Source organism: Scyliorhinus torazame, chromosome 31 (genome assembly GCF_047496885.1).
Source record: "Scyliorhinus torazame isolate Kashiwa2021f chromosome 31, sScyTor2.1, whole genome shotgun sequence".
NCBI lineage: Eukaryota > Metazoa > Chordata > Chondrichthyes > Carcharhiniformes > Scyliorhinidae > Scyliorhinus > Scyliorhinus torazame.
Genome location: NC_092737.1, coordinates 25,899,268 through 25,909,212, shown reverse-complemented (window position 1 = coordinate 25,909,212; position 9,945 = coordinate 25,899,268). Strand labels below are relative to the sequence as shown.

The 9,945-nt window shown below is 49.3% G+C and overlaps 1 protein-coding gene across 1 annotated transcript in view; it reads left to right on the top strand.

The window, feature by feature from the left end:
• The first annotated feature begins 310 nt into the window (after window positions 1–310).
• LOC140404768 (lysophosphatidic acid receptor 6-like) overlaps window positions 311–9,945 on the top strand; it is a 154,481-nt gene continuing 144,846 nt past the window's right edge. The window contains exon 1 of the transcript XR_011938571.1: window positions 311–390. The gene's annotated coding sequence lies outside the window, so the exon portion shown is untranslated. The remainder of the gene's footprint in view (window positions 391–9,945) is intronic.

Here is a 9,945-nt window from a genome sequence, read left to right as displayed (position 1 = left end):
CGTTCTCCCAGTGTCTGGGTGGGTTTCCTCCGGGTGCCCCCTGTCAAAGATGTGCGGGTCAGATGGATTGGCCCTGCTAAATTTCCCCTTTGTGTCCAAAAGGCTTATGGGGAGAGGGCGGGAGTGGGTCCAGTTGGGGTGCTCTTTGGGGCGGGTTGGGTCAGTGCAGACTGGATGGGCAGAATGGCCTCCTTCATCACTGTAGTGATTTTCTGATTCTATAAGTCGAGCGGAAGGAGGGATCTGATTGGGCGTGTTTGGGCTCCCACTGAACAAGGAAACGAATGAACATTAACTCTGGGAAGAGGTGCGTGCAGGGAGCAGCAGACGGGGAAGTGAAGGTGAAATCGTCGGGAGAATCCTCAACCTGTCCCCAGTAAGGACAAGAGGGTAACAGAATTCTGAATTGTACTTTGTAAAATGCTGGCAGTCGATGTAAAAATTATTTTTTGCGGCGAATAAAGTGCTAACTAATTACCTACATGGTGTCAGACTCGAGAACTGCACACATTCCAAATTAATGACTGTATGGGCCAATATTCGGAAACAATTTGTGCGCCTGGGGTACCATCAGGTCGTAGCTGAACCTCAGGCCCGTGTTCCCCCTTCTGGAGACTAAGTCCCCACGCCAGCGGGAAAAGCAGCGCCAACGACTCTGGCATCAACGCCCCCCCCCCCCCCACCCCCCCATGATTAGGAGTTGTCACCTTTCGAGGGGGCCTGACGGCGGAGGGGTTGGTGCTGCTCCAGCCAGCGAGTTTGCGCATGCGCGGAATGGCCGGCGTGGGACGCGGAGCGGCCTGCGTATTTCTGCGCATGCCTACCGGCTCCCGGGCCATATGGCGGAGCCCTACAGGGGCCCGGCGCGGAAGGAAGGGCTGAGCCCATGGAACAAGCCCACCCACAGATCGGTGGGACCTGATCGCGGGCCAGGCCACCATGTGGCTCCCCTGGGGTTGGCTCCCCCCGTGCCCCCCCCCCCCCCCCCCCCCAGGACCCAATTGTTGGCGGCGGGACTTGGCAGGTGAGTATGGGGGGTGGGGGGGCATACTCACCTGCCAAGTCCCGCCACCAAAAATTCATGGCCGCACTGCTGCCTCACAGCACCAGGGAACGGTATTGATTCCTGTCCCGGGTGACTGTCTGCGTGGGTTTACTCCGGGTGCTCCGGTGTCCTCCCACATTCCAAAGATGCGTAGGTTAGATGGGGTGACCATGCTAAAAGTAGTGTCCAAAGATGGCCAGGTAGGGTTTCGCGGATAGAGTGGGGGAGTGAACCACGCTAGGGTTCTCGTTCAGAGGGTTGGTGCACACTCCATCGGCTGAATGGTCTCCTTCTGCACTGTAGGAATCCCATGGATTTGAAATTTACGCAATTCCTTTGAATATTGATCTTTTCGAGTGAATCCTGTTGCACTCGGGCGGATGTGTAACGTTCAGTGATCCTTCTATGATTCTGGAGAACCGTGAGGGACCCAGGTCCGAATCGGTTCATGAGCTGGAGTAGGGAGGCTTCGTGAATTAATCCCCTGATCGGAGTACTGATTCTCTGCCCCTGTTTATGAGCGGTCTCGAAATGCCATCTCCCTTCTCTCTAAACAGATGCTGTCAGACCTGCTGAGATTGTCCAGCGTTTGTTGTTTAGGTCTGTGTCTCAGTGCTATCTGAACCCCTGAATGAGTCGGCAAGGCCGGTATAGGAATCAACGTGTCAATGTAAGCCTACGTGTGACAGTAATAAAGATTATTATAAATTTTTAGGGCAGCACGGTAGCATGGTGGTTAACACAATTGATTCACAGCTTCAGGGTCCCAGGTTCGATTCCCGGCTTGGACCACTGTCTGTGCGGAGTCTGTACGTTCTCCCTGTGCCTGCGTGGGTTTCCTCCGGGTGCTCCGGTTTCCTCCCACAGTCCAAAGACGTACGGGTAAGGTGGATTGGCCGTGATAAATTGCCCTTAGTGTCCAAAATTGCCCTTAGTGTTGGGTGGAGTTACAGGGTTATGGGGATAGGGTAGAGGTGCGGCCTTGGGTAGGTGCTCTTTCCAAGCGCTGGCGCAGACTCGGAGGGCCGAAAGCCCTCCTTCTGCACTGTAAATTCTATGATCTAATTGGAGTTGTGTAGATGCTTTAAGGACCAGGGAAGTAGCAGACTGCACCCCCAACAGTGGCAAATTTGGTGTCTGAAGGACCTGACAGGGTTTTTGTGGGGGACTTTTGTGTGGAAGATGTGTGGTTTAGTCTTTGAGTTGTACAAGTATGTGGAGAAAATCCCGAGGTTTTTGGAGGGGTTGTTTGAGTCACACTTGAGCAGAAATTTAAAAAAGAGGAAGAAATACACAGCAAGCAAACGCCAGGCAGGATTTGTGCAGACAGAGAGGGAAATCAGGGTTAATTATATATGTGATGATCATGTATCAAATGTGAAATGCTTACTGTCCACAGATGTTGGCTGATCTGATGAGAATTCTCTATAGTTCGCTGTTTAGATATTTCAGAAACCCAGCATTCTGCAGTGTTTTGGGTCCTGTGACCGAGTAGTAGCTGTCTGGATAGTAGCTGTCTAGGGAGTAGCTGTCTGGAGAGTAGCTGTTTGGATAGTAGCTGTCTGGATAGTAGCTGTCTGGGTAGTAGCTGTCTGGAGAGTAGCTGTCTGGACAGTAGCTGTCTGGATAGTAGCTGTCTGGACAGTAGCTGTCTGGGTAGTAGCTGTCTGGAGAGTAGCTGTCTGGACAGTAGCTGTCTGGATAGTAGCTGTCTGGACAGTAGCTGTCTGGAGAGTAGCTGTCTGGACAGTAGCTGTCTAGGGAGTAGCTGTCTGGAGAGTAGTTCTCTGGACTGTAGCTGTCTGGATAGTAGCTGTCTGGACAGTAGCTGTCTAGGGAATAGCTGTCTGGAGAGTAGTTCTCTGGACTGTAGCTGTCTGGATAGTAGCTGTCTGGGTAGTAGCTGTCTGGAGGGTAGCTGTCTGGACAGTAGCTGTCTGGATAGTAGCTGTCTGAATAGTAGCTGTCTGGAGAGTAGCTGTCTGGATAGTAGCTGTCTGGATAGTAGCTGTCTGGATAGTAGCTGTCTGGATAGTAGCTGTCTGGATTGTAGCTGTCTGGATCGTAGATGTCTGGACAGAAGCTGTCTGGATAGAAGCTGTCTGGATAGTAGCTGTCTGGGTAGTAACTGTCTGGATAGTAGCTGTCTGGATAGTAGCTGTCTGGATAGTAGCTGTCTGGATTGTAGCTGTCTGGATCGTAGATGTCTGGACAGAAGCTGTCTGGTTAGAAGCTGTCTGGATAGTAGCTGTCTGAATAGTAGCTGTCTGGATAGTAGCTGTCTGGATAGTAGCCGTCGGGATAGTAGCCGTCGGCATAGTAGCTGTCTGAATAGTAGCTGTCTGGATTGTAGCTGTCTGGGTAGTCGCTCTCTGGATAGTAGCTGTCTGGGGAGTAGCTGTCTGGATAGTAGCTGTCTGGATAGTAGCTGTCTGGATAGTAGCTGTCTGGATTGTAGCTCTCTGGATCGTAGATGTCTGGACAGAAGCTGTCTGGATAGTAGCTGTCTGGATTGTAGCTGTCTGGTTAGTGGCAGTCTGTATAGTCATTATCTGGATAGAAGCTGTCTGTGTAGGAGCTGTCTCGAGAGCAGCTGTCTGGATAGTAGCTGTCTGGGTAGTAGCTGTCTGGATAGTAGCTGTCTGGATAGTAGCCGTCTGGACAGTAGCTGTCTGGAAAGTAGCTGTCTGGATAGTCATTGTCTGGATAGCAGCTGTCTGGATAGTAGCTGTCTGGATAGTAGCTGTCTGGATAGTAGCTGTCTGGATAGTAGCTGTCTGGATAGTCATTGTCTGGATAGCAGCTGTCTGGATAGTAGCTGTCTGGATAGTAGCTGTCTGGGTAGTAGCTGTCTGGGTAGTGGCTGTCTGGATAGTAGCTTTCTGGGTAGTAGATGCCTGGGTAGTAGCTGTCTGGATAGTAGCTCTCTTGATAGTAGCTGCCTGCATAGTAGCTCTCTGGATAGAAGCTGTCTGCATAGTAGCTGTCTGGATAGTAGCTGTCTGGATAGTCATTGTCTGGACAGTAGATGTCTGGATAGTAGCTGGCTGGATAGAAGCTGACTGGATAGAAGCTGTCTGGATAGTCATTGTCTGGATAGTAGCTGTCTGGGTGGGAGCTGTCCGGATTGTATCTGTCTGGCAGTAGCTGTCTGGAGAGCAGGTGTCTGCATTTTAGCTGTCTGGATAGTAGTTGTCTGGATGTTAGCTGTCTGGATAGCCATTATCTGGACAGTAGCTGTCTGGGGAGTAGCTGTCTGTATCTAAGATGTCTGGTTAGTAACTGTCTGGATAGTAGCTGTCTGGATAGTAGCTGTCTGCATAGTAGCTGTCTGGGTAGTATCTGTCTGGATAGTAGCTGTCTCGATAGTCGCTGTCTGGATAGTAGCTGTCTGGATAGTAGCTGTCTGGGTAGTATCTGTCTGGATAGTAGCTGTCTGAATAGTAGCTGTCTGGATAGTAGCTGTCTGGATAGTAGCTGTCTGGAAAGTAGCTGTCTGGATAGCAGGTGTCTGGGTTGGAGCTGTTGGATAGTAGCTGTCTGGATAGTAGCTGTCTGGACAGTAGCTGTCTGGATAGTACCTATCTGGTTAGTAGCTGTCTGGATAGAACCTGTCTGGATAGTAGCTGTCTGAATAGTGGCTGTCTGGATAGTAGCTGTCTGGATAGTAGCTGTCGGCATAGCGGCTGTCTGGACAGTAGCTGTCTGGATAGTCATTGTCTAGACAGTAGCTGTCTGGATAGAACCTGTCTGGATAGTAGCTGTCTGAATAGTAGCTGTCTGGATAGTAGCTGTCTGGATAGTCATTGTCAGGACAGTAGATGTCTGGATAGTAGCTGTCAGGATAGAAGCTGTCTGGATAGTACCTCTCTAGATAGTCATTGTCTGGATAGTAGCTGTCTGGGTAGGAGCTGTCCGGACTGTGTCTGTCTGGGTAGTAGCTGTCTGGAGAGCAGGTGTTTGCATATTAGCTGTCTGGATAGTACTTGTGTGAATAGTAGCTGTCTGGATAGCAGCTGTCTGGATAGTAGCTGTCTGGATACCAGCTGTCTGGATAGTAGCTGTCTGGAAAGCAGATTTCTGAAGAGTAGCTGTCTGGATAGTAGCCGACTGGATAGTAACTGTCTGCGTAGTAGCTGTCTGGATAGTAGCTGTCTGGATAGTAGCTGTCTGGATAGCAGCTGTCGCGATAGTAGCTGTCTGGATAGTAGCTGTCTGGATTGCAGCTGTCCGGATAATAGCTGTCTGGATACTAGCTGTCTGGAAAGTAGCTGTCTCGGTAGCAGCTTTCTGTATAGTAGCTGTCTGGATCGCAATTTTCTGGATAGTAGCTGTCTCGATGGTAGCTTTCAGGATAGTGGTTGCCTGCATAGTAGCTGTGTGGATAGTAGCTGTCTGCATAGTAGCTGACTGGATTGTAGCTTTCTGCATAGTTGCTGCCTGGATAGGAGCTGTCTGGATAGAAGCTGTCCGGATAGTGCCTCTCTGGATAGTCATTGTCCGGACAGTAGCTGTCTGGTATTAGCTGTCTGGATAGAAGCTGTCTGGATAGTAGCTGTCTGGATAGTAGCTGTCTGGATAGTCATTGTCTGGACAGTAGCTGTCTGGGTGGTAGCTGTCTGGGTGGTAGCTGTCTGGGTAGTCGCACTCTGGATAGTAGCTGTCTGGGTAGTAGCTGTCTCGATAGTAGCTGTGTCGATAGTAGCTGTCTGCATCGTAGCTGTCTGGACAGTACCTGACTGGATAGTACCTATCTGGATCGTAGCTGTCTGGATAGACATTGTCTGGACAGTAGCTGTCTGGATAGTAGCTGTCTGGATAGTAGCTGCCTGGACAGTAACTGTCTGGATAGAAGCTGTCTGGATCGTAGCTGTCTGGATAGTAGCTGTCTGGATAGTAGCTGTCTGGATAGAAGCTGTCTGGGTAGTAGCTGACTGGATAGTAACTGTCTGGATAGTAGCTGTCTGGATAGTAGCTGTCTGGATAGTAGCTGTCTGGATAGTAGATGCCTGGACAGTAGCTGTCTGGATCGTAGCTGTCTTGATAGTAGCTGACTGGATATTAGCGTCTGCATAGTAGGTGTCTGGATAGTAGCTGTCTGGATAGCCATTGTCTGGACAGTAGCTGTCTGGGTAGTAGCTGTCTGGATAGAAGCTGTCTGGATAGTAGCTCTCTCGATAGTAGCTGTCTCAATAGTAGCTGTCTGGGTAGTAGCTGTCTGGATAGTAGCTGTCTCGATAGTAGCTGTCTCAATAGTAGCTGTCTGGGTAGCAGCTGTCTGGGTAGTCGCTCTCTGGATAGTAGCTGTCTGGGTAGTAGCTGTCTGGATAGTAGCTGTCTGGGTAGTAGCTGTCTGGATAGTCATTGTCTGGACTGTAGCTGTCTGGATAGTAGCTGTCTGGATAGAACCTGTCTGTATAGTAGCTATCTGAATAGTAGCTGTCAGGATAGTTGCTGTCTCGATAGTCATTGTCTGGACAGTAGCTGTCTGGGATGTAGCTGTCTGGATAGAAGCTGTCTGGATAGTAGCTATCTGGATTGTCATTGTCTGGACATTAGCTGTCGCGATAGTAGCTGTCTGGATAGTAGCTGTCTGGGTAGTAGCTGTCTGGGTAGTATCTGTCTGGATAGTAGCTGCCTCGATAGTAGCTGTCTGGATAGGAGCTGTCTGTCTGGGTAGTCGCTCTCTGGATAGAAGCTGTCTGGATAGTAGCTGTCTGGACAGTAGCTGTCTGGATAGTACCTATCTGGATAGTAGCTGTCTAGATAGAACCTGTCTGGATAGTAGCTGTCTGAATAGTAGCTGTCTGGATAGTAGCTGTCTGGATAGTAGCTGTCGGCATAGTAGCTGTCTGGACAGTAGCTGTCTGGATAGTCATTGTCTAGACAGTTGCTGTCTGGATAGAACCTGTCTGGAGAGTAGCTGTCTGAATAGTAGCTGTCTGGATAGTAGCTGTCTGGATAGTCATTGTCAGGACAGTAGATGTCTGGATAGTAGCTGTCTGGATAGAAGCTGTCTGGATAGTACCTCTCTAGATAGTCATTGTCTGGATAGTAGCTGTCTGGGTAGGAGCTGTCCGGATTGTGTCTGTCTGGGTAGTAGCTGTCTGGAGAGCAGGTGTCTGCATATTAGCTGTCTGGATAGTAGCTGTCTGCATAGTAGCTGTCTGGGTAGTATCTGTCTCGATAGTAGCTGTCTCGATAGTCGCTGTCTGGATAGTAGCTGTCTGGATAGTAGCTGTCTGGGTAGTATCTGTCTGGATAGTAGCTGTCTGAATAGTAGCTGTCTGGATAGTAGCTGTCTGGATAGTAGCTGTCTGGAAAGTAGCTGTCTGGATAGCAGGTGTCTGGGTTGGAGCTGTTGGATAGTAGCTGTCTGGATAGTAGCTGTCTGGACAGTAGCTGTCTGGATAGTACCTATCTGGTTAGTAGCTGTCTGGATAGAACCTGTCTGGATAGTAGCTGTCTGAATAGTGGCTGTCTGGATAGTAGCTGTCTGGATAGTAGCTGTCGGCATAGCGGCTGTCTGGACAGTAGCTGTCTGGATAGTCATTGTCTAGACAGTAGCTGTCTGGATAGAACCTGTCTGGATAGTAGCTGTCTGAATAGTAGCTGTCTGGATAGTAGCTGTCTGGATAGTCATTGTCAGGACAGTAGATGTCTGGATAGTAGCTGTCAGGATAGAAGCTGTCTGGATAGTACCTCTCTAGATAGTCATTGTCTGGATAGTAGCTGTCTGGGTAGGAGCTGTCCGGAATGTGTCTGTCTGGGTAGTAGCTGTCTGGAGAGCAGGTGTCTGCATATTAGCTGTCTGGATAGTACTTGTGTGAATAGTAGCTGTCTGGATAGCAGCTGTCTGGATAGTAGCTGTCTGGATACCAGCTGTCTGGATAGTAGCTGTCTGGAAAGCAGATTTCTGAAGAGTAGCTGTCTGGATAGTAGCCGACTGGATAGTAACTGTCTGCGTAGTAGCTGTCTGGATAGTAGCTGTCTGGATAGTAGCTGTCTGGATAGCAGCTGTCGCGATAGTAGCTGTCTGGATAGTAGCTGTCTGGATTGCAGCTGTCCGGATAGTAGCTGTCTGGATACTAGCTGTCTGGAAAGTAGCTGTCTCGGTAGCAGCTTTCTGTATAGTAGCTGTCTGGATCGCAATTTTCTGGATAGTAGCTGTCTCGATGGTAGCTTTCAGGATAGTGGTTGCCTGCATAGTAGCTGTGTGGATAGTAGCTGTCTGCATAGTAGCTGACTGGATTGTAGCTTTCTGCATAGTTGCTGCCTGGATAGGAGCTGTCTGGATAGAAGCTGTCCGGATAGTGCCTCTCTGGATAGTCATTGTCCGGACAGTAGCTGTCTGGTATTAGCTGTCTGGATAGAAGCTGTCTGGATAGTAGCTGTCTGGATAGTAGCTGTCTGGATAGTCATTGTCTGGACAGTAGCTGTCTGGGTGGTAGCTGTCTGGGTGGTAGCTGTCTGGGTAGTCGCACTCTGGATAGTAGCTGTCTGGGTAGTAGCTGTCTCGATAGTAGCTGTGTCGATAGTAGCTGTCTGCATCGTAGCTGTCTGGACAGTACCTGACTGGATAGTACCTATCTGGATCGTAGCTGTCTGGATAGACATTGTCTGGACAGTAGCTGTCTGGATAGTAGCTGTCTGGATAGTAGCTGCCTGGACAGTAACTGTCTGGATAGAAGCTGTCTGGATCGTAGCTGTCTGGATAGTAGCTGTCTGGATAGTAGCTGTCTGGATAGAAGCTGTCTGGGTAGTAGCTGACTGGATAGTAACTGTCTGGATAGTAGCTGTCTGGATAGTAGCTGTCTGGATAGTAGCTGTCTGGATAGTAGATGCCTGGACAGTAGCTGTCTGGATCGTAGCTGTCTTGATAGTAGCTGACTGGATATTAGCGTCTGCATAGTAGGTGTCTGGATAGTAGCTGTCTGGATAGTAGCTGCCTGGATAGCCATTGTCTGGACAGTAGCTGTCTGGGTAGTAGCTGTCTGGATAGAAGCTGTCTGGATAGTAGCTCTCTCGATAGTAGCTGTCTCAATAGTAGCTGTCTGGGTAGTAGCTGTCTGGATAGTAGCTGTCTCGATAGTAGCTGTCTCAATAGTAGCTGTCTGGGTAGCAGCTGTCTGGGTAGTCGCTCTCTGGATAGTAGCTGTCTGGGTAGTAGCTGTCTGGATAGTAGCTGTCTGGGTAGTAGCTGTCTGGATAGTCATTGTCTGGACTGTAGCTGTCTGGATAGTAGCTGTCTGGATAGAACCTGTCTGTATAGTAGCTATGTGAATAGTAGCTGTCAGGATAGTTGCTGTCTCGATAGTCATTGTCTGGACAGTAGCTGTCTGGGATGTAGCTGTCTGGATAGAAGCTGTCTGGATAGTAGCTGTCTGGATTGTCATTGTCTGGACATTAGCTGTCGCGATAGTAGCTGTCTGGATAGTAGCTGTCTGGGTAGTAGCTGTCTGGGTAGTATCTGTCTGGATAGTAGCTGCCTCGATAGTAGCTGTCTGGATAGGAGCTGTCTGTCTGGGTAGTCGCTCTCTGGATAGAAGCTGTCTGGATAGTAGCTGTCTGGACAGTAGCTGTCTGGATAGTACCTATCTGGATAGTAGCTGTCTAGATAGAACCTGTCTGGATAGTAGCTGTCTGAATAGTAGCTGTCTGGATAGTAGCTGTCTGGATAGTAGCTGTCGGCATAGTAGCTGTCTGGACAGTAGCTGTCTGGATAGTCATTGTCTAGACAGTTGCTGTCTGGATAGAACCTGTCTGGATAGTAGCTGTCTGAATAGTAGCTGTCTGGATAGTAGCTGTCTGGATAGTCATTGTCAGGACAGTAGATGTCTGGATAGTAGCTGTCTGGATAGAAGCTGTCTGGATAGTACCTCTCTAGATAGTCATTTTCT